At 47.3% G+C, this 21,918-nt stretch overlaps 1 protein-coding gene across 2 annotated transcripts in view; it reads left to right on the plus strand.

Moving 5' to 3' along the window:
- The window catches only part of LOC119388046 (dnaJ homolog subfamily B member 6), a 351,281-nt gene that overhangs the window by 245,924 nt on the left and 83,439 nt on the right, over window positions 1-21,918 (plus strand). The window contains exon 1 of one of the 2 annotated variants that reach the window (XM_037655657.2): window positions 989-1,013. The exons of the other annotated variant lie outside the window; for it this stretch is intronic. The gene's annotated coding sequence lies outside the window, so the exon portion shown is untranslated. Of the gene's footprint in view, window positions 1-988; window positions 1,014-21,918 lie in introns of those variants that run through there. 2 annotated transcript variants of the gene reach the window in all.

Raw genomic sequence — 21,918 nt, forward strand, 5'->3', positions numbered from 1 at the left:
GTGTTCGCCGGCGTGCAGCACAGCCAAGGCTAGGGAAAGATTGAGATTTCTCTCGCCGGTTCTACTCGCGGCGGCGTCACTCGGCGTCGCGTCATGCTTTCCTTCTTGAAAGTTCCAGGCTTTGCCGGGCGTTTGATCTGAGACTGCTAGTGGGCGAGGAGGATGCGGCGCGTCGGCGTCTTTTGATACTTGTTTTTTCGTTGCTCGCGCTTCTTGGGCGAGCGGCTGGCGCCGTGCTATCCCGCTGCCGTTTGAAAGTGGCCGCGCGCGCGCTTTATTGACGCGCTCGTTTGTGACAGTGGTGCACGCGCACCTTTGCCGGTATTGTGCAGGGGTGGACGCGCTTAGGAGGGGAAAAGTATTTTGCGGACAAGAGTTTTCGTGCGGAAAATAATCTTGCAGGAAAGCCAACTTACAGATTTTTTACAAAGTGTCAATTCCTTTATACCTAGTTGTGTTAGCTTGTCGTTGCCGGAAACTTTCTGAAAGGGATACTTGTGTATGCCTGACGGAACAAATCCTGGGGAAAGGACAGATCTGAATTACCGTTGCAATACATTGGTACATGTATTTATGCGAGTGATACATATGCGGGTGGTATGTACACGGGATTGTCATTTGCGAGTGCCTCGACAGCCAGTGATTTTGTGTCGACCTGTGAGACGAAGATATGCAATCATGAGATTGCTTTCTCTGCAGTCTTAACTCGTAGGCAATGTAATATGCATTGGCTAAAAAAGTGAAATTTAATTTCAACTTCAACGTTTACGCCACGCGTTTAACTTGTGAGGAATAACACCTTGAAAATATTACTGTACATTGATCCACCCTAAAAGCGAATATCCCATTCCTTTTTTTTTTTCTTATAGTATTGCGCGTACTTGAACAATGACGTTTTCTATACACAGATTCCGCGTGGCCTCAACAGCTGCTATTTCCGAAGGATCCGAACCGCAGCGTGCCTGGCCTGTGGAGAGATCTACGCTGTCTGCGTTGCCTATAGCTTTCGACACGTAAGTGCACGTTTGGCTATAGTACTTATACAATTCGCATATGTGCGCCAGCACCGTGCAACACAGAGTACATATATAAGTGTGCTATCGTGTACGAGCTGTCTTGCGGACACCGTCGAAGTGTTTGCTGTATACATGAGAAGTGGCTATGTTACCTCATCTAAATCGGTTAACGTGCGTTTGACTGTGCCCCTTTTCGGTTCGCGCAATGCAAAACATTTGAATGATCTGGACACGTGAAAGAAGAGAAAGTTCGCCGAGAGGAAAGCGCCGGCGCACGATCTCGGACTTCTCGGCGATTTTCGTTCCCGTTTTTCCTTTTTTTTTTTTAGCCACGTAATATACTTGCGCGGCTTTTGAGGAAAAGGTTTATCAGGCCGTGTCTAGGAAGTGGTGTTATCACCTTTTAATTCGTCGTCGCCGTTGAGCTTATCAGGATTATATAAACATCAGAACGCAAGGAGTGTTCATCAGTGTAGTGAAAGAAGCCCTTTGTCCAAGACCCAGGGCCTCGCTCATTCTGCAGAGCGCCGTGACGTCATCATCCTCTCCACACCTCACTGTAATTACATGCCTGGCACGTGGCGTACGCTGGTATCTGAGGGGATCTGCATCTTCGCCGTCGACTTAAAAGACGCGCTTCCTTTCCACGCTTGTTCCGAGCCTGCCGGTGTTCGCTGCCAAAAACCTTCACCAAGTAGCGAATGCGTCAAAGTGCATCCCCTGTCGTAAACAGTACAAAAACGAAAAACAACACGGGGAAACAGCGGAGTTTCATACGAGGGGCGACCGAGGAGGAAGCTGAGCTGCTGGAGGTGGCGCGAGCCCCGGTGCATGCTCTATTCTGGGGCGACCACACCGCTCGAGCGGGGCTAAAAATTTCGCGCGCGGCCGCCGTTATAGCAAGCTAGCTGGTAAGATGCGACGGTGCTGAATAGAACCGAGACCCGTTGCTGCCCTTGCGAGCTTATACATCGCCCGCTCGCGTTAGACACCGTGGCGGCGGCAGCCCGCGGAACACGCCCCTCCAACGCCGTTCGTCCTCGGCCTCCGGCGAAGCGCGCGCGCTTTGCTTTTTGCCCGACGCATCATCGGGCTTTGCTTGTTGTCGGGACCTTGCATGCTCGCTCGAGAGGAGATTCCGCTCCCGCGAAGGTTAAGAGCGTATATGTGTCTTCTTCGCACCTGGCCTCCCGAGAGCCCGCAGTTAGCAGAGGCGGAGAGTCTGTCGCTTTTGTTCTTGTCATATACGTTATGTATGAGGAAGATAGGGGTGAATTGCGTTAGCGCGCCAAGTAAAAAAAAAGTGCGACAGGCGCTGCCTTGATGACGCACGGGTTATTGCGGTTCGTCCTTGGTGTCGAGTGCAACCTTCCCTATAGTAACGCAGGCATGCGGGTGTCACCGATCTGCCAGCTCGTACCGATCTTACGAGATGGCAAGATTGTAATGAAATTATATCCCGCTACTAAGCCTCACCACGTATAGGGTATACCTAGGAAGGGAGAGAGAGAAGAGCAAGAAAATTCTTGGAGGCTAATCAGACACGCATCCGATTTACTACCCTGCACTGGGTAAGGATAAAAAGAGGTAAAGAGAGAGATAGAAGAAAGCAGAGCATAGTCTCGCGCACAGTTCAAGGCAATTTTGTCCAAAAGCGTTTGCAGATACCTGTCATCTTCTAGTACACGAGCGACGTCTTCGTTGTTGTCAGTGCCACCGACGCAGTGGTCGTGTTCCAAGAATGCTGGCTTCCGAAATCGGTCTTGCCTGCAGCCGACTTAATAATATGGGGAGAGAGCAGTGCCGTATGTCCATGGAGAGAACAAGCTAACACGACGCGTTCACTGGTTTCTTCGGTTCCGCTGGAGTTGCTTGCGTCAGCCGTTCCTTAATATGGGCCGTTTCCGAACAGTGGTGAACGAGGCTAACATTCAGTTTTCTTTTTACCCAGCTGGTAAACATGGTGAATTTAATGGGCCTAAATTTTATACTCCACCTAGTCGAACTCTATATTCCGAAAACGTATACGCCTCACCTGGCTCTTTGGCGTTAGTCACGCTCAACGCTACGTTTAACTGCGCAACTTTCATCCCTTTGTTTGGAAAGAAGAAGCTGGCGGAGAAAATTACTACATGCAGGGGCGTAGCCAGAAATTTTTTTCGAGAGGTGGTTCGACCGCCCTTTATTTACGTGTATGCGTGTATGTATGCTCATACAAAATGTAAAAATTGGAGGGGGGGGGTTGTACCTCCCCCCAAACATCCCCTCTGGCTGCGCCAATGCGTATACATGTATGCAAGCCTATAAATTCACCCATAATATCATCTTCCTTCATTTCTCGCTTTCGTCTATTCTGAAAGAGTTAGAAACGTCAGACGCGTTATCAGGCTACTCGAGCAATCTTTTTGAAAAAGTTGCGCTTGGTGTGCGAGATTCCGGCCTAGTTTGTTCGCTGCCACTAAGAAGACAGGCAACCTTTTACGGCATCGATGTGGTCGCTCGCCTAGGAGGCGCGCGACGTTTCCCTCGAGGGCGAGGCGTATTTGTTACGTGCCGCAGTGCAGCAGCAGCAGCAGCAGTGTGTCGCCTCGTCGACCGCCCATCAGGTACACGAGGGCGCATGTGGGAAGCGTTGCTGTGCTCTCGGGGCTGTCGGGGCGAAAGAGATATGGGCGCGGCGCGCGAGCACACAAGCAGGCCTGTAGCTGCGGGCCTTTGCTTCGCTGCTGATTTCTTTCGATGGCGACCTCCGATGAAGCGTTCCTTGGAGGCTAGGCTAAGACGAGCTCGGCACGACCAAAGCGGAGCCCGCGGGGGGCGCCCGAGACAGCCCGGGGTCCTAAATGAGGAAGACGGCACCCCTTGACCCCGTCATTCGAGAATGGGTGCACCATCCGCATAGTGTGCCAGAGGTTCTATTAAAGATGTGCCCCATACTTGCCCGGCTTTGGGATACGGTTATCGAACTGCAACTCTTATTTTATCTGTACGGACTCTATCCGCGGTAATCTATGTGACCACCATGTACGTATTGGAATCTGCCCTTTGGACTCTGCTAATTCTTTATACGCCACATATCGTATATGTACATAGTGCTTCTGATTATTTTTCTTTCTTCTTGCTTTATTCATTCTACTTTCTCTTGTTTTTGCGTGTTTTTTTTTTCAATACTACTAGCATGTTGATGGGACAGCCGGCTCTAACGTAGCCTATACCTTCCCATGTTTTTTTTTTTTTTCGTATGTAAATGAAAACTAAAACTTTTTACGAGAAAGCGGAGAGAGTGAGAGAGGCTATGATGAAAGCTCTAAGTACGCGGCGAAATGTCAGACGTGTTGCGTCAGTTGATGAGTGTGAACGAAAGCATTAATAATAACTGTTGGGGTTTTTACGTCCCAAAAATGACGATATCATTGAGAGACGCCGTAGTGGAGGGCTCTGGAAATTTCGACCTCCTGGGGTTCTTTAACGTGCGCCTAAACCTAAGCCCCACAGGCCTACAGCATTCTCGCTTCTATCGAAAGTGCGGCTTCCGCTGCCGGGATTCGATCCTGCGACCTTCGGGTCAGAAGTCAAGCACCATAAGCAGACACGCGGCTGGTGTGAACGAAAGCAGCAGCTAAGTGTCTTGGAGGTGAATGCCACATTACACTGCATCTACAGTGCGCACATTTATTTTGCACACACGTGTACAAATGATCTTACAGCATCAATTCACTCGAATTGTGTAAACGTTTACACACATATATAAGGTTTATACAAATGCAGCACAGTTCACCGCAATCCGAGGGGACAGACACAGTTGCAAGGCTGTGCATGTTCTGCCTCGATCGTTCCATGGTTATTGTTTGCGTGGCAGCGCGACTGCTTTGGACTGTTGGCGGTTTAAAAAAGATTCAGTGAGAGGTTAGGCGGGCAGTACAGACGAGACCAATAGTTGAAAGTTGAATGGCTTTGTGTCACCGCTTCATTTATATTCTCCTATTTTTTTTTCGCTCTAAGCAAATGTTCACTGTCCGAAATAGCAAGAACTTCACATGTGTATAAAAAAATACGAGAGCAGGCACTAAGCTACAAATATAGCTTAGTGTCCACCTCCCTACTGAAATTTTTCAATTTTGCATAGAATATATACGCGCTCACATACAATCCCAAGCAAGAACGCACATAATATTGGTTGAACACCCCCCGAAAAAAATTTCTGGCTACGCCCCTGCTGGCGACCAATAGTATACGTGGTTACCCGCTGAATTGGAAGCGCCATGGCTTAACAGAGTCGGGTTGCCGTGGGACCCGTGCCCCGTGAGCTTTTGTTGCCGGGCTGTATACAGTACATCCGGTGAATGTGTTTCATTGTCTCGTAATCTAGGTCGAGCGGCCGGCCACGTAATTCTACCGTCGTTTCCTGAAGGTTTCGTCTCACGCTCGATGACGGTCTCGGCTGAAAGCTCTATACGGATATTTTAGGAGGACCGGCAGGACAGGTCCGGCGGCCAAAGAACCGCGTCTTCGGGCCCGGCGGTCCACGCGACCGTGACGAGCGCACGTCGCAGGATTGGCCGGATTGGCGCTGTCTCGCTGCGGCCACCTCGCACACACATCTCGCCATTTCCTCCCGCGTTCCGCACCAGTTGCGTCGTCGCCTTTGCTTGTAACGGTGCGTTTGATTATCACGCCTTTCGTCTCCCGCCATACGGCATCGCGCGCGCGCATTTTGGTTGCCGCCACGCTGTCTTTAATGACGCTCGTGCACCGTGCAATCGCACATCGCGGAAACTGCATGAGACCTGCTCATCCGAGAAACGCCGTCGCGAATATATTCGGACTGCGAGGCGATTGCACGCCGACCCGCTTTTAAAGCGACGCGTCCGTGTGCCGACCTCGTTTCGTTTGAGAACATTGCTCTACGAGCTGTGCGAAATAAGTGCTGTCTGGTATGTTGTGGTCACTCTCTCTCTCTCTCTCTCTCTCTCTCTGTATATTCACGGCATGTATTGCAATGCCATCGGAAATGTGCATTCCGTTTTGAAGATCTGGAGCTCGATCCAGGTGAGCCCTTTCGAACCAGCGTGAAATTGTGGTGGACGGAGCCGATTGATGTTTGCCTGAATGCATTTTGGAACGAAAGAAGAGCTTGTGGATCGGTCGTCCTCTGGTAGCTTATCGCTGGAAATGACCACTCAAAATGAGGTGTGCAATGAGTGCACAATTCGTAGACTGCGACGCTTGGCGGGCATGCATGGACGTTCACGTGCCCTGCAGTTGAAGCAGTAGAGCGTAGTCGAAAAAATTGACGTCATTACACTCTTGGTTTCCGCAGAGGAGTTCTTTTCTTGCCTAGTCATGGTTCGCAAAGCACCGCGATTATTTGTATGGTCTGACGGAGGACTTGTCCTGTCAAGGTCCGGCGCGGAGCGGTTACGGTGCTCGGCTGCTGACCCGAAGGTCACGGGTTCGACCCCGACCGCGGCGGTTGCATTTCGATGAAGGTGAAATGCTAGAGGCCCGTATACTGTGCTATGTCAGTGCACGGTGAAGAACACCAGATGGTCGAAATTTCCGGCGCCCTCCACTACGGCGTCCTTCAAAATCACATCGTGGTTTTGGCACGTTAAACCCCCGATAATATTATTATATTACTTGTCCTGTCAACTGCACCCAACAGATCGCAACACTGGTGTGAAATAGACAGCTGGACAACGGGAAAACGAATGCGAACGAACACGAACAACAGGCACCACCAGGTGGTACCTGATGGACTAGACTGCTCTGGTCTTTTTTTTTTTTTATAAAACGCCAGAGCAGTTTTCTGTGTACCAGAGACAAGAGAGTCCTATGTACTGTTACAGCTAGCCTACAGTAACCTTGCACTTTGACTTGCTTCCACGACATGAAATATCGTTCACTTTCACGCATAATTGCTTTTTTTTTTCTTCAAAGCATTCAATTTCGTTTGTACGCCTTCACTCTGGCCTTGCGATCATTGAAACGCTTAATAAAACGCCTTCACTCGAAGCGACAATATAATTGTTTTCACTGTCGCAGCTGCTTGTTTACGTGTACCTTTCAAATCATTGCAGCTGTACGCATGTATTGCTTGCCCCAAGCTGCCCTCCACGGCAACTTGTCTTTAGCCGAGACATTGACAACGGGATACCAAACAGCACCGTCAGGACAGCTGCTCTATACGGTCCCTTGAAGCGGGACCCGTGCCTATATACGTCAAGACATCTGGCGATATTCATGTCCACTTTGTTTTAAATGCATGCGCAGATAATTTCTCAAGTTACGGAAGCATTTGCGCAACGCATCCAACTGCGAGGTTCCTGTGTGAAACCGACACTGCTCCGAGGCAACACAGCGGGGAGACGTCCTTTGATTTCCTCTCTGTTTCTGGAAGGCCGATCACTATGTACATGCTCTATATACTGATAAATATAGCGGGGGGGGGGGGGGGGGGGTGATGGATCAGCTGCCTTGGCGCGTGCCTTGAGTGCAGCGATCCTTCTTGGTTATCTATACCATCGGCCACCAGACTTCTTTCCGCCGGCAAAGGTTGTGCCAGAAAATTACTATATCCTAAAACAGCGTAATCCGTCATTTGTATTCCTTCTATCGAACTTTTATTTATTCGCCTTTTTTTAATCGTCGTCCCTATATATAGTCCCGCTTGTTGCACTTTGCGCTGGAAAATACGAAAAATCAAGATAGTGACGATTATCGTTGATCGCCATTTCTCGCGGCGTTATAGAGCACCTTTTCCACCTCTTTCTAAAAGAGCAGTCAGGATCTAATTTGCGTTTTCAAAACATTTTTATGCAGGTGGTGGTTCCCTATCGCTGCAAATGTTGGTATACCGAAAAATTCGGCAGATCCCACGTCTTGTGAGAGTCCGTTTAATGCGAAGCAGTCAGCTAGTACTTCTATGCTGCATTTTATGGCTTTGACCCAAGCGTTACGAGGTTGAGCGACGTGTTTTTGTACGTGTAGTAGTTGTGTGCACATCGTGGGCTTACCAAGCACGTCGACAACACTGGCGTTTAAAGGGTAACTTATGGTGGGACGTAACGTCAGCACTCACGTTAGAACACATACGTCAGTTTTACCGAAACGAAGTGCACTGTACGGTGCAATGATGTGATATCTACGTAACTTTCGTTAATGCATTCCTCCGGAGTAGAGCAACTGCTTGAATACAGCTTGCTTAATCATAGGAATACAAATGTAATGTTTATTAGACTGCTATAAAAGCGGAGCCAACACGGGAACCACAGACGTTAACCTGACATGACGCCTGTATCGTAGGAGTACATATAGTGTTTATTGATGCCTATAAAATTAGAGAGCCAGTACCACAACCACAATTGACGTTGACCAACATTACGCCTGCATAGGGTGCTTATCCAAAGCACTTTCTAGACCTGGCGTGGCTCTGTGGTAATGTATACCTGACTGCCACACAGAATGCTTGGGCTCGATTCCTGCTGGGATCCTATTATTAAATGCGAAGTATTTCTTAGCGAACCTCAGGCACTTTGGCCGTTTCTATCTACGTATCTATCTATCTATCTAGCCGCCTACGTCCAGGCGCTCTCCTGGTCCTCTCCATAACTTGTAATAACCAAAATTGGCGTAGCAGGGGATCAGTGTATGACGAACACGATTCACTGGTCATGACATGAATAACGCAAAATACATGTCGCGTACGTCATGAAACCCTTTCTCTCAGTCACGTGTGGCACATACCCGTAAACTAGAGTTAATGTTATGTGGTTATGTGGCACAGGTTATACAGAGTCTCAAACGACATAGTAACCGCGATTGACATGCGAGTAAAATCATAATAATTGTTGACGTTTTATGTCCGAAAACCACGATATGATATGAGAGACGCCATAGCGAAGGGCTCCGGAAAACTTGAACATCGGGTATTCTTCAACGTGGACCGAGATCGCACACAACACGGGCATCTGGCCTCCATCGAAACGCGACCGCCGCTGCCGGGATCGAACCTGCGACCTTCGGGTCAGCAGCCGAGCACCTTAACCGCTGCACCACCGCGGCGGACGCAAGGAAAGTCAGGAAACTAAGACAGAGCACCCCTAGAAGACGCTCAACTATCATCCACTCGTCCACGTGGTCCGCAACGTGGACCACGTGGATTACGCAAAAATCGGCGTCAATGCTTCTTGCAATAAACCTGCCGAGAGAACCAGGCCTCTCATCATTACCGGTGGCTTCAACATTGATTTATCAAAACCACGCTTGGTCCTCATACTGCGTGAAAGACGGCTTGGATGTGGACAGGGCATCAAAACACCTCGCTGCTACGTCCAGGAGAGGAGGCATCATAGATCATGTCATCGTAAGAGGCATCCAGGATTTCCACCAGCTGCACTATACCTCGCACATCACTACACTTAGACTCCTCATAGCCGCGATCACGAAAGGATCCGATTCACAAGTCCGGTCTAGCTGCTGGTGTTCACTGTTCACGGTGATGATGACATTGTTCAAGAACTAAGATCATGTAATACACATACACACGGGTTCGTGAAACGTGTCGCGTTCTCCGTCATAACGGACAAGTAAGCATAACAACTGTGACTGAAACGTACGTGCAGTGCGCCTGCGCGTGCCACTCGGCTGTGTATATATCTATAGACTCCAGAATGAAGCTTAGTTGCGAGTAACGCCTGTCCTGTGCATCTGTGTTCTTTCGTTGTCCTGATTGGATTCGCGCTATCCAGTATTGAAGAATATAAGCACTACATATCAGCTTACCGTGTCTGGTGTTGGTAACACCCACGTTGCTGTTGCCATCGTTGCGCAACTGCAAACAACTGGTTATATAATGCATATGCGACTCTTAAACATATGAGTGTGTGTATACCACTTTCATATTTCGTGATTCCGTAACGTTTCGCTCAATATGAAAAATTACGCCACAGTCACGATCCCGCGCATGCTTCGCATAACATCAATTCCCACGGTACGTGGGATCTGCCGATTTTTTTCTTCTTTGCACTCTTCGGGTCAACGCTGCCGATGTCGACTTTCTTAACGCTCTCGTATTTAAATGGCCGATGTCTCTTCTCGCCATTCCTGCGTAGGTATAAACTGTCGATCACGGCGCGTACACAGGCCCATAGCCAGGAATTTTTTTCGGGGGTAGAAGGGGGGGGGGAGCACTTGCTGAAAACCTTGACTATTTAAGAAAAACACCTATTAAATGCGGAGCATTTATTACCGAACCCAATGCATTTTGCGCGTTTCTATCTATCTATCTATCTATCTATCTATCTATCTATCTATCTATCTATCTATCTATCTATCTATCTATCTATCTATCTATCTATCTATCTATCTATCTATCTATCTATCTATCTATCTATCTATCTATCTATCTATCTATCTATCTAGCCCTATCTAACCGCCTACGTCTGGGTGCACTGGTGATTGCCTCCTTAACTTGGTGTAGACTAAAATTGGCATCGGGAGGGTAAGAGGATTTCACGAATATGACTCTCTGGTCATGGCATAATAACGTGAAATTCCTGTCCTGTACGTCGTCAAACGCTTTCCTCCAGACACACGTGGTACATACCTGTTTACCTCAGGCCGCGACATACGGGTATGCGCCTCAGGTGATTGACAGTTTATAACCGAAGAACGGCGAGAACGGACATTGATAAATTATATGCGAGAGCGTTAAGAAAAACCGAAATCGGCAGCGTTGACCCGACGAATGCAAAGAATAAAAATTAGGATCCAAGCAGGAATCCAACCCCAGCATTCTGCGTGGCAGTCCGGTATTCTACCTCGGAGCCACGCCAGGTCAATAAACTGGTTTGGAAAAACAGCCTACGCAGGCGTAATGTCGGGGCAACGTCAATTGTGGTTGTGGTGCTGGCTATCTAATTTTACAAGAAAGCAATAAACACTACATATGTACTCCTATGATACAGGCGTCATGTGAGGTTAACGTGAGTGGTTCCAGTGTTGGTTGCGCTTAGCAGTCAAATAAACATTACATATGTATTCCTATGATTCAGCAAGCTATATTCAAGCGTTGCTTGACCCCGGAGGAATACGCTGAGGAAAGTTACGTACGATATTCACATCATCGCACCGTAAAGTGCACTTCGTTAGGATAATACTGACGTATGTTCCCTAACGTGAGTGCTGACGTTACGTCAGACTGCAAGTTACCCTATAAACGCTAGTGTTGTCAACGTGCCTGGAAAGGCCACGATGTGCACACTACTACTGCTCTTACAAAAACACGTCGATCCACCTCGTAACGTTTGGTTCAAAGCCAAAAAACGCAGCATAGAACTACTCGCTGACTGCTTCGCATGAAATCGATTCCCACAAGGTGTGGGATCTGCCTAGTTTTTTTCATTATATATTTTTGGTAACAACACCTACCTCACCAATATTTCGACGGGGGAGGAGGCCTGTGCTCCTAGCCCATCCCACCCTGACTACGGGCCTGCTCGTACACCACGGCCCGTGGTATACGTGTATGTGCCACACGTGTCTGGAGGAAAGGGTTTGACGACGTACGCAACAGGATGTTCACGTTATGTATGTCATGACCCGACAGTCATATTCGTCAAATCATCTTACGCTCCCATGCCAATATTGGTCTACACCAAGTAAGGAGGTGATCACGAGAGCACCCAGACGTAGGCGGTTAGATAGATAGATAGATAGATAGATAGATAGATAGATAGATAGATAGATAGATAGATAGATAGATAGATAGATAGATAGATAGATAGATAGATAGATAGATAGATAGATAGATAGATAGATAGATAGATAGATAGATAGATAGATAGATAGATAGATAGATAGATAGATAGATAGATAGATAGATAGATATAAACGCTCGAAGTGCCCAGGGTTCGCTAAGAAATGCTTATCATTTAATAGGTGCTGCGTAAATTGAATTGTCACGGAAGTTAATAATTATCATCCGCCTGAAGCTCACACAAACCTTAAAAGGAAGCCAGGGTCCGCATTTTGCAAGATATTTTCTGTTCCCTTCGATTCTGTTCACTTCCTATCGCTCGTCGTAACAAGTTTCGGCCAAATGTCGAAGGACAAAAAAAAAAATCTAAAACGAAAATAATCTTTACGTTGCTCGCCCTCGGGTCTTCATACGTGCTTCCGTCAAAGGTAAACGATAGCGAATCTACTTAAGCATTTATCTAATCGTGTCTATACGTATTTTTGTTTGACAACGTTTTTTTTTCTTCTTCTGGTGAGACTTGATATAGATTACGAGACATCATTTTTCTCGCGCACGAATTTATTGCACAGCAGCGCAATTTCAGCTGTTAATCTGAGCCTTTCAAGGTGACCTGTACGTTCTTTAGCAGCATGTAAGAGCGGCACATTATCGTGGAACTTGTTTGCGCCGAGCTTGCGCTGCCACAGTGGCGTCGGTCAATCAAGGAACTCGTGCGTTCTTTAACGCAGGCGCCCCCCTGGAGCTTGCCTATTGCACGACACATTTGACATACGTCACACGACGTGATGCGCCCAGCTTTCTGCTGTGCCCTGTTCCAACGCTCTCTTAATTCTTTGCGACTCGCCTTCGTTCTCTTACGCAGTGGTGACGTATCGATCGATATCACAGTCTCATGTTAGTGTTGCCCGCCCTCTCGCTGCTCCTTTCCCATTCACACGGTCTAAATGAGGGCGTATGCACAGCTCGTGTACTCGTCCCCTTTTCGTTTCGCATCACCGAAGCCGCGATAAGACGTGCGTATACATAGAACTGCCTTGCACAGTCTTGATGATACCGGCTGCGCTGTGCTATACGATCGCAGTTTCATTTGTTCTGAGCCGGAGCGGGCCAATCGGACATAGTGCATCGAGGTCAAGCGCTTCGATATTATCTGTAGTAGTTTCTCGCATCCAAAATGCTTCGTTTTGTAACGATGCGCAAAGAGGTTTCTGTGTAGCTTCATTGCTATTCTTTTTCTATTTCAACCTCACGAGTTGCAAAAGAAATCCCCACGTTTTCGCGCTGTTTATGACGAGCTTTACGTCTAGCGAGAGTGAAGGTTTTTAACACGAAAGTGTTTTATGCCGGGGTCCACCAAGACTTTCATGACGTATTTCCGTCACGGAAATACGTCATACGAAAACTTTCCGTCACAGGAGTCGAACTCATGCCCTCTCTGTTCGCTACGATGGATGGCGGGCGTTTAGGCCACTGAGCTACCGCCAAACACATAGCGGAGGCTATATGAACGCGCCTTTTATCTTTCACACTTTCCTCTCACAGTGTTATTGGATGGATGGATGGATGGATGGATGGATGGATGCTATGAGCGTCCCCTTTATAACCGGGCGTTTACATTTGTGCCACCAGGCTGGAAAAAACACCCGCCGTTGCTACGACCGTCCCATTCGGCGCGTTTGCAATAGAAGTGTCAACGCTTTAACACACCGCGAGGTGGTGGCTTTCGCCCAAGCCTCGTTCGTAGCATCCATCCATATAGAAAAATAGCTCTCCGACGCTCGCCTGGCTGTCGTACCGCGTTCCCCGCTCGCCTTGTGAGAAGTAACGGCCAGGCTAGAGGGAAGACACGACGCGCGTAGCGTTTCTCTTCGCGTTTCACGACGCTTTGAAGGAGTTCATATCGAGTACCCGTGTTTATTATGTGCTTGATGATGCCATATTTGCGCGGGATTCATCATATGCGGTGTCCACGTATATTTTAGGAACTTCAGCTACCGCAAGGGTTAAATCATGATCATGGGCGTTAGTGGTCGGTACGAAGATGTGCTACTAGGCGTCAACGTGAGTGTATCCACATCAAGCGTTGCTATATCTGCCAAACAACAGTAGACATTGTACGAGCTCTCATGTACCAAAGCCCTATAAACAATCAACTACTTCTGGGACGACACGTTTGACTTTCGTGTTATACCGATTCCTATGACAGAGGCATCATCCATCTTTTTTTTAGTGCTGTGGTAAAGTCGTTGAAGCTGTGTGTGAAATATCGGTTGTATACAGAGAGCCCGCGAAAAACGCGAATGTCTTCCTAGATTCTGCTTCGCGCACGATCGTGCATACGAAAAGTACCATAGAGAACGGTGAAAAATCGTTGTGCTAAGAAGTTTTAAGACCGCCTGCGTGTTTCTCGTGTTTTTTTTTTTTTTTTTAACGCTTGCGCGAATTCTAGCTCACGTCGAGCAGAGACGCGAAACCGAGCGAGCAAGTGAGCTCAGGGTCGAATGCCAACGTGCGTGCTGCATGCAACGCGAATTCATCGCAACAGCGCCGTGGATCGCAACATGTCGGCGACGGGGGGAAAACAGTGCGGCACGTTTCCCGGCGCCCTTGGCCGGCTCGGCCCTTTCGCCGTTTCAGCGAGTCGTTGTAAGAAGTCGGCGAAAGACGCTGCGCAAAACATTTCCGCGCACAGGTGCGAAGGCTGTGACCCACGGCAGCCGACGACCAACTTAAACAGGGTAAAAAGAAGAGATAAAAAGCGCCTAGGTCTTTCTTCTTTTCTCTTTAAATGCAGGCACAAAGGCATGGAAGGCAGACAAACGCGATGAAGGCGCCGACGTACGGCCTGGCACTCGACGACGTGAAAACGACTCACAAAAGATGTCAGACGGCGCGCGCTTCGTCGTGAGACGCGCGCTCTCGGTTCTTTTTCTCTGCGAGACGCACCCGTGCGCCCAGAACAACGGCAGCTAGCTACTCGCCCTCCTCCACCCGTCACCCCCGCCTTCGTCTATATGGAAGACCCCGAAATGAGATCCCTTTCTGTTCTTTTGTTCGCCAAGTCGACGACGACCTACAGCGCGCACATAAACGCATTCGGCGGGGAGTTCTGCCCGCATAGCCTGCCTCGTGCGGTTGCAGTTTTCTCTTCGTGTAAAGCGCACGACTGCATATGCGATCTGTGTCCCGTATGACGTTAAGCCATTGTGCGCGGCCACGTAGCAGCTATAGCGTATACGCGTGCCAGCGCTGATCATTGACCTTGTTCCGGGACTGCATTCTCGAACCCCACACCCGAAGTGCCTCATGTTTTGTCTGCTCTTTCGTGCTGAACCGTGCCTTTATTGTGCGCCTCCTGTTTCAGGTCAGGGAGAAGAAATTTGCAGAAGCCACGGTGCAGGGTCGCGCCAGTATCGTGCCCGTTTCGTCTTCGCTGGAGAAGGAATGATACGATACGAATCTCTCTGTCTCGGCTCAGCGTCAACCGCTGTCGGTCGGAAACGGCTCACGAGGGCAGTAGAGCTGCATTATAGTACATTCTAGTATAGAGCTACCTCGACATAACATTGTGAACAATGCGCGCTAGTCCGTAAAAATTAATCTCTCCTGCAAGCGCGGGCCGAAAAAAACCAACAAGGATCAAAATTTTGAACACCCGTCGTTCCTAGGATTATCTTCAATTGTAGTCCAACGTGGTCACCTTCCGCTTATCGAAAAGTTGAAATACCTCGCTGGAACGCCTTTTCTCTGACCTTCTTTTCTTAAATGAAATAAAAGGCATTTCATAGGAGAGAGAGAGAGAGGGAAGTTAATGTGGAGTCATCCCTGCTTCAGGTTACGAGGACTGTGGCGCGGACCACTAACACTTCTCATGAAAATGCTCGATTAAATGCGATTTTCAAAACACATGATCTCTGACTCCCCCAACTAACGAGCGGTCTACCTAGGATGGGACTGCATGGGACTATATAGGGAGCATCCGGTAACGCTGTAATAATAATAATAATAATCAATCATCAATCAATCAATCATTTATTTAACGTGCCCAGGAACAACCGTAAGGTCTTTGTGCAGGCGCACGCAAAAAAAAACAATAAAATAAACTATACAATACAGACAGTCTTCAGAAATAAAAAGAGCAAATACACGTAGACAAAGAGAAATGAACACAAAAGGGGAGGAGTAAAATAAGACAACACGAGAAATATTGAAGGGGAATGAAAAATTAGATTGCATATATACAACTATGCGGAAAGACGGAGAAGGGAAGACTTTGTACATTGTGCCACACTATGTCAAAACAGTACAAAGCTCGGATAAAAACAATGATTGTGGACTATGAAAAATGTCAAGATCAAGAAAATTAACATTATAGAGACTTTGTATTCTGTGAACGGTAGAGTGTTGGAAGAAGCAGGCGGGTACATGAAACGGTCTGTTCTCTCTGGTTAACTTACGCGGAATTCGAAAATTAACACAATTGAGAAGTACAGGGCATGATATGATACCGTGGACTAGCTTGTAAAGAAACAAGAGATCAGAACGATTTCGTCGGCAGTGAAGTGATGGCAATGATAATAATTCAGCAGTATTTGAACGAGATTTTTTAGCAAAGCGATGGTTATATATGCTAAGGAATTTTTTCTGGACTCGTTCAATGGTGTTACCGCTGGATTGAGCAATGCCATTCCATATCACGGACGCATACTCCAGTTGAGGAAGACATAGCGCGGTGTACAATTTTCGGAAGGGCATAGGAGAACGGAATTCTCTAGACAATCTGCAAACACAGCCTAGGGTGCGAAGACCCCGCAAAGCAACACGCTTAGCGTGAGCAGAAAAGTTTAACGTGCTATCAACAACAACACCAAGATCACTGATCTCATAAACCTTGCATAAGGACACAGAATTGACAGAGTATTGAAATGACACGCTAGATGTTTTGCGAGTGATAGACATGAATTTTGTCTTCGAGGCATTCAGAGAAAGGTTATTAGCGTTGCACCATTCGGAAAAAGAGCGCAAATCTGACTGCAGCAAGCGACAGTCGTTAACTGAATGAATTTCCTTAAAAACCTTGATGTCATCGGCATACAAGAGGAAAGAAGAATTACGAATGGCAAAAGAAACATCATTAACGTAAATTAAAAATAGGAGTGGGCCTAATACTGACTCTTGAGGGACCCCACTAGTCACTTTATACAAAGAAGACGTTTGGCCATTTACCGCTACATAACAATATCTATTGAGCAGATAGCTCTGCAGGAGATTCACAACCGACAAGTCAACATCAAATTGCGCAAGTTTAACCATAAGCAGTGTGTGGCTGACTACGTCAAAAGCCTTGCTCAGGTCACAGTAGAGTACGTCAACCTGTCCTCTCTGAGAAATAGGTGTGGAGATCTGCGTCATGAAACTAGCAAGATTTGTGGTAGTTGAGCGGCCAGCGAGAAAACCATGTTGATTAGGAATCAATGAGCTTTTAACACTAAAAGACAATATTTTGTGAAGAGCCAGCTCGAAGATCTTTGATGTGGCACATAGTAGAGAAATCGGGCGATAATTAGAAACATCTGTTTTAGAGCCCGACTTAAATACTGGGAAAACACGAGCAGTTTTCCACATGCTAGGAAATGTGGAAGTGTCCAGGCAGTTATTAAATATCGTAGTCAGTACTGGGACAAATATACTACTATAAGCTTTTAGTATGGCGGAGGGGATGCCATCTGGGCCACATGATAAGGATGGTTTTAAGCACTTAATGCATTCGCAGATAAGATTTTCATCCAGCGACAAAGCACTGGGTGAGCGAACTGCCTTAGGCTGTCTGATATCAGTGCTAGAGTCTGAGGCCTTATAAACGGATGAGAAATGTGCGGCAAAACAGTCAGCGACGGCATGCACTTCTACCCCATTTGAGTCTAGTAGTCTGAAAGACTCTCCGCTTTTGCTGGACCGTTTACGTACATACTTCCAAAACTCAGCTGGCCTGTCAGAAGCGCTTTTTTCTAAGAATTCAATATACGAACTATGATCCCGCTTATATAGGCGTTTAGCGAGAGTTCGAAAAAAGCTGAACTCTTCCTTCCACTCGCTCGATGGAGAACATTTAGATTTCCTGTGTGCGCGATCTTTATGCTTCAGTGCACTGATAAGTTCAGATGAGAACCAGTGGGGATATTTACGTTGTTTATGTGTGTATTGGGGAATAAAATTACGCATGCTGCTCAGTACAAGCTCCGCAAACTGATCAACCTGGTCATCAACATTCGGTTTGTCAGTAACCTGTGACCAGTCAACGGTGGACAAGTGATGATAGAGGCCCGTGTAATCACCTCGCTTGAACGCAAATCTTGGAGATTTGTTTACGTAACTGCTGTAGCTCGTTGTTTCGGCTGATGCAGATAATCTTACGTTAAGTGGTGGGTGGAATTTGTCCGGACGTACAAGAGAGATGTTGGAGCGGGAAACTTCAAGGGGTTGATCGTTTGACACACACAGGTCTAAGACGTTGCCACTGGAATTGACGACTGAATTATGTTGCACTAGGGAATTAAACGCCAGAAAGTCCAAGAGCAGGCTGCACTTTTTCTCTGTGAAATGATTGTAATGAGAAAAGGTAAGCGTGCTCCAGTCAATTCCAGGTGCATTGAAATCCCCAAGAACAATAATTCTGTGCCCACTATGAGAAGATATCACAAGTTCAATGGAAGACATGACATCATGAAACGAGGCAGGGGACATGCTGGGCGGTAAATAGAAACATCCAATCAACAATTTTTCACGGCGCTCAAGGTTGATTTCTAGCCAGATCGATTCTTCGATAGTTTCTAGGTCTTTCCGTCTAACGGATTTCAGTGAATTGTCAATGGCAATCAGCACGCCACCGCCTTTCTGTTTGGTTTCACTGAAATCTCGATCACGGCGGAAGGTGGTGTAGGTCGGGGGAAAAAAGTCCGATGAGGGAATTTCAGTGCCGAGCCAGGTTTCAGAGATAGCAATAATAGGAAAAGCAGACGAAAGAACATTAGAGAAAAACTCGAGTGTCTTGGTACGCAGACCCCGAGCATTTTGGTAGAATATGTCTACGTCACACGGCACTTTGGATTCCAGTCACTATCTCAGAGGGATAGAGGGATAATAATAATAATAATAATAATAATAATGATGATGATGATGATGAACGCATACATTATGCGGTCCACCTTTCTTAGTGCGATCTTCGCTCAAGAAGCAACACGTGAACACGGGTTGTACAAGTGTTATATATACAGCTACGTTTTCTTCGCAACACACGTTTCGTGACGCATGTAGTAAAGCATTCGTCAAGGCATCCGTGGTTTATCCGCTTCTTGCCCCAGCGCGAAAACGTTCACGTTCATGTGATGAAAGTTGTGTCTATACTGTGCGTATTATGCATAAATAGTCCACTTTTCGCTCACGCTTGTGGTGCGTGATGGCAGGTACACCCGTCAGCAAAAGTTTACGGCACACAGGCCCCACTACAAATGCTAATTTCTGCTCTGTTATTGCGCAGCGCTTCTACACGAGCTGTTGACTGTATCGGTTGCAATACGAACTAAATACAGGCTGGAGTATTTACTAGGACTTCATGTTCCCACATAAAGCGAAAATATAGCTTTTTCGAAAATTTCGCGTCCCGTAAACTTTTGCTGACGAGTGTACGTCATATGAAACCGTTTTTTTTTTTCTTTTTTCAAGTCGCGTGTTAAGCCTAGATCGTGCGACTTTTAGGCATAATTAAAAAACAACATGCTATAAATTAGTTGACTTGGGTGGAGCAATTTATGAAGACTATTTTTTCTCCGGTAAAATGCCGCATCGGAGAACCAAAAAAAAAAAAGAAAAAAACAGGCCGAAGTGCGTCCGTAATCGAATTTTGCGTCCAAAAAGCCGCAGAGCCAGTACGTTACTGTGACGCCATGAACTTCAAGATACCGCTATATATACGTCTCTTGTTCGGCCAGCTTCGTGCATACTATTTTTTCCAAGGATTCGCTTGCTTGACTATACTTGATTCAATTGGAGTACACCGTAATTCTTGATCATCGAAAAGCTGCTAAACAGTGCCGAACGGACACTCGAAACTCAGTGACATCATTACAGAATGGTGTATGAACTTGGAGATGCAATCTTTAATCATCTAACCTTCTTTGGAAGGGTAGGGCAATGGGAGGGGGGTGGGTGGTGGCTCCTCTTTTTGCTGGCCAATCCTCGGCTTAAGCAATGTTTTCGTTATTGATATTCGAGAAGTATATAAATTACCATTCCCGCCTTTAGTGTCCCTTTAACAACGCAATTCATGCAGAACATTTTACCGTCATGCGAACTTGAGTGTAGGCAGTCTTGCGCTGCTTCGTCGGTCGTGAGCGTTCCGCGTAACGCTAAGGGAGATGCGGCCGCTAAGCGGCGCAGCTCTTAGCGGCAGAACAAAACAAGCGAATAGAAACTGAAGCCCGAACAACGCGAGTCTCAAGCGAGCCATACTCCCGAGCGTCTTCCGAGGCATGGTTTGTTTTGCGCGTCTCGTATAGTCACCGTCGTATTCTCTTTGGTTGCGGTCACCTTGTCTGGCCTCTGCGATCGCACAACCACCGGGCGAGACGGCTCGGCTTGCGCAGCCCGACAGGTCGTGCCGCCGAGCGTGACGAATCAGCGCAAACAAACAGCGACTGGCTTCCTGGAGGAATCGTGACGCTGCCGAGTAGTTGGGCTGGCTTCTCCGGTGACATCTCTGTCACGTCTACCGCGCTTCAAAGGGCATAGCTGTCTTAACGTTGTTGCTGTTTTAAATCACTGAAAAGCAAATTGCGTATGCACGACGAAGATTGTAACGACTTGCAATGGCAAGTTCAGCTCTCCATTGCGCAAGGTGTCGCTGACGTGCGTGTCGTTATTGGTAAATCGCAACTTCAAGTGCGCGTTTACGAACTCATTCTAGCAAAGCGCGGTTACCACGGTGCTTTAGTGGAGCGCCTGTGTTTATTGTCCATCTCCGTCTTCTGTCCCCCTTTTCGCCCCTTTATCCCTCTCCCATAGTGCAAGGTAGCAAACCGGACGTGCGTATGGTTCACCTCCCTGCGTTTCCTTGCTGTTATCTCTGTCCTGCATGCACTCAAGGAACGGCAACTTTGGCCTCCAATATTTCTGTGCACGCTTTTTGCTTTTCTTCCCGCCATTTCTTGCGTTTATTTTGTGTGTATGTGATCAGACGTATGATACTGAAGATGCTTCAGACCTAAATGACTCGAGCCAGCGCAAAGGCCCAATATATAACTCACCATCTCAAGCGAACTGGTGAGTGATACCAGGGAGAACCCATTCGGAATGCACGGGCCTGTAGTTTATTCCCGCAACAGGCGAGTCAGGCGAAATATAGCATGTGGGATTCCAATGCCTTTCTTTGTGCAAATTTGTAAACTAACGACTCTAAACTGAAGTTAGCCGGGATGTTTCGGTTATATGGATGTACCTTGAACTAAGGCTAGCTTCGAATCTGTAATTATGCGGACAGGTCCGATCAAGTAATGGACGTGGTCATTAACAGGATTGTATTAATTAGGCGGCGTAATTTGTCCACCAAAGCAATATTCTCCTTTGACGTATTTGCTGTGAAGGGGCAGAGTGGCGCTACAGTGCAAGATGTCATTTGTAAATACCCATTGTGAATAAAAAAAGAAAAAAAAAACTCACAGGGTCCCTTATGCATTCGCCTAAGACGACCCGAAGGCGAAAGCCATTTTCTTCTTTTTCTTCTCAGTCGATGTATTGATCCTGCCTCGCCTCCCTCCGAAAGCTTTCTGCACCTAACGTGGCTTCTCACTGCCTCCAAGATTGGAGGCATTGCGAGCTTTCTGTGCACCTCACCTGGTTTTGCACTGCCTCTGTGATCGGCCCACCTTTGAGCAAGGGACGATGCAATGTGATGACGTTATCATGTGACGTCATATTGACGTCACAAGCTTTTGGAGATCTGTGACGTCGTGATGACGTCATCGCGTGATTTTTTGCATCACTCGTGTTGATGCCGACGCCGCGGGACGACGTTCGACGCGGACGGTCCATTTTCGCGTTTGATGAGGCATCTAATAAGGCTTTCGCCTTAAAGACGGGCTGTGA

This window comes from Rhipicephalus sanguineus, chromosome 3 (genome assembly GCF_013339695.2).
Source record: "Rhipicephalus sanguineus isolate Rsan-2018 chromosome 3, BIME_Rsan_1.4, whole genome shotgun sequence".
NCBI classification, from domain to species: domain Eukaryota; kingdom Metazoa; phylum Arthropoda; class Arachnida; order Ixodida; family Ixodidae; genus Rhipicephalus; species Rhipicephalus sanguineus.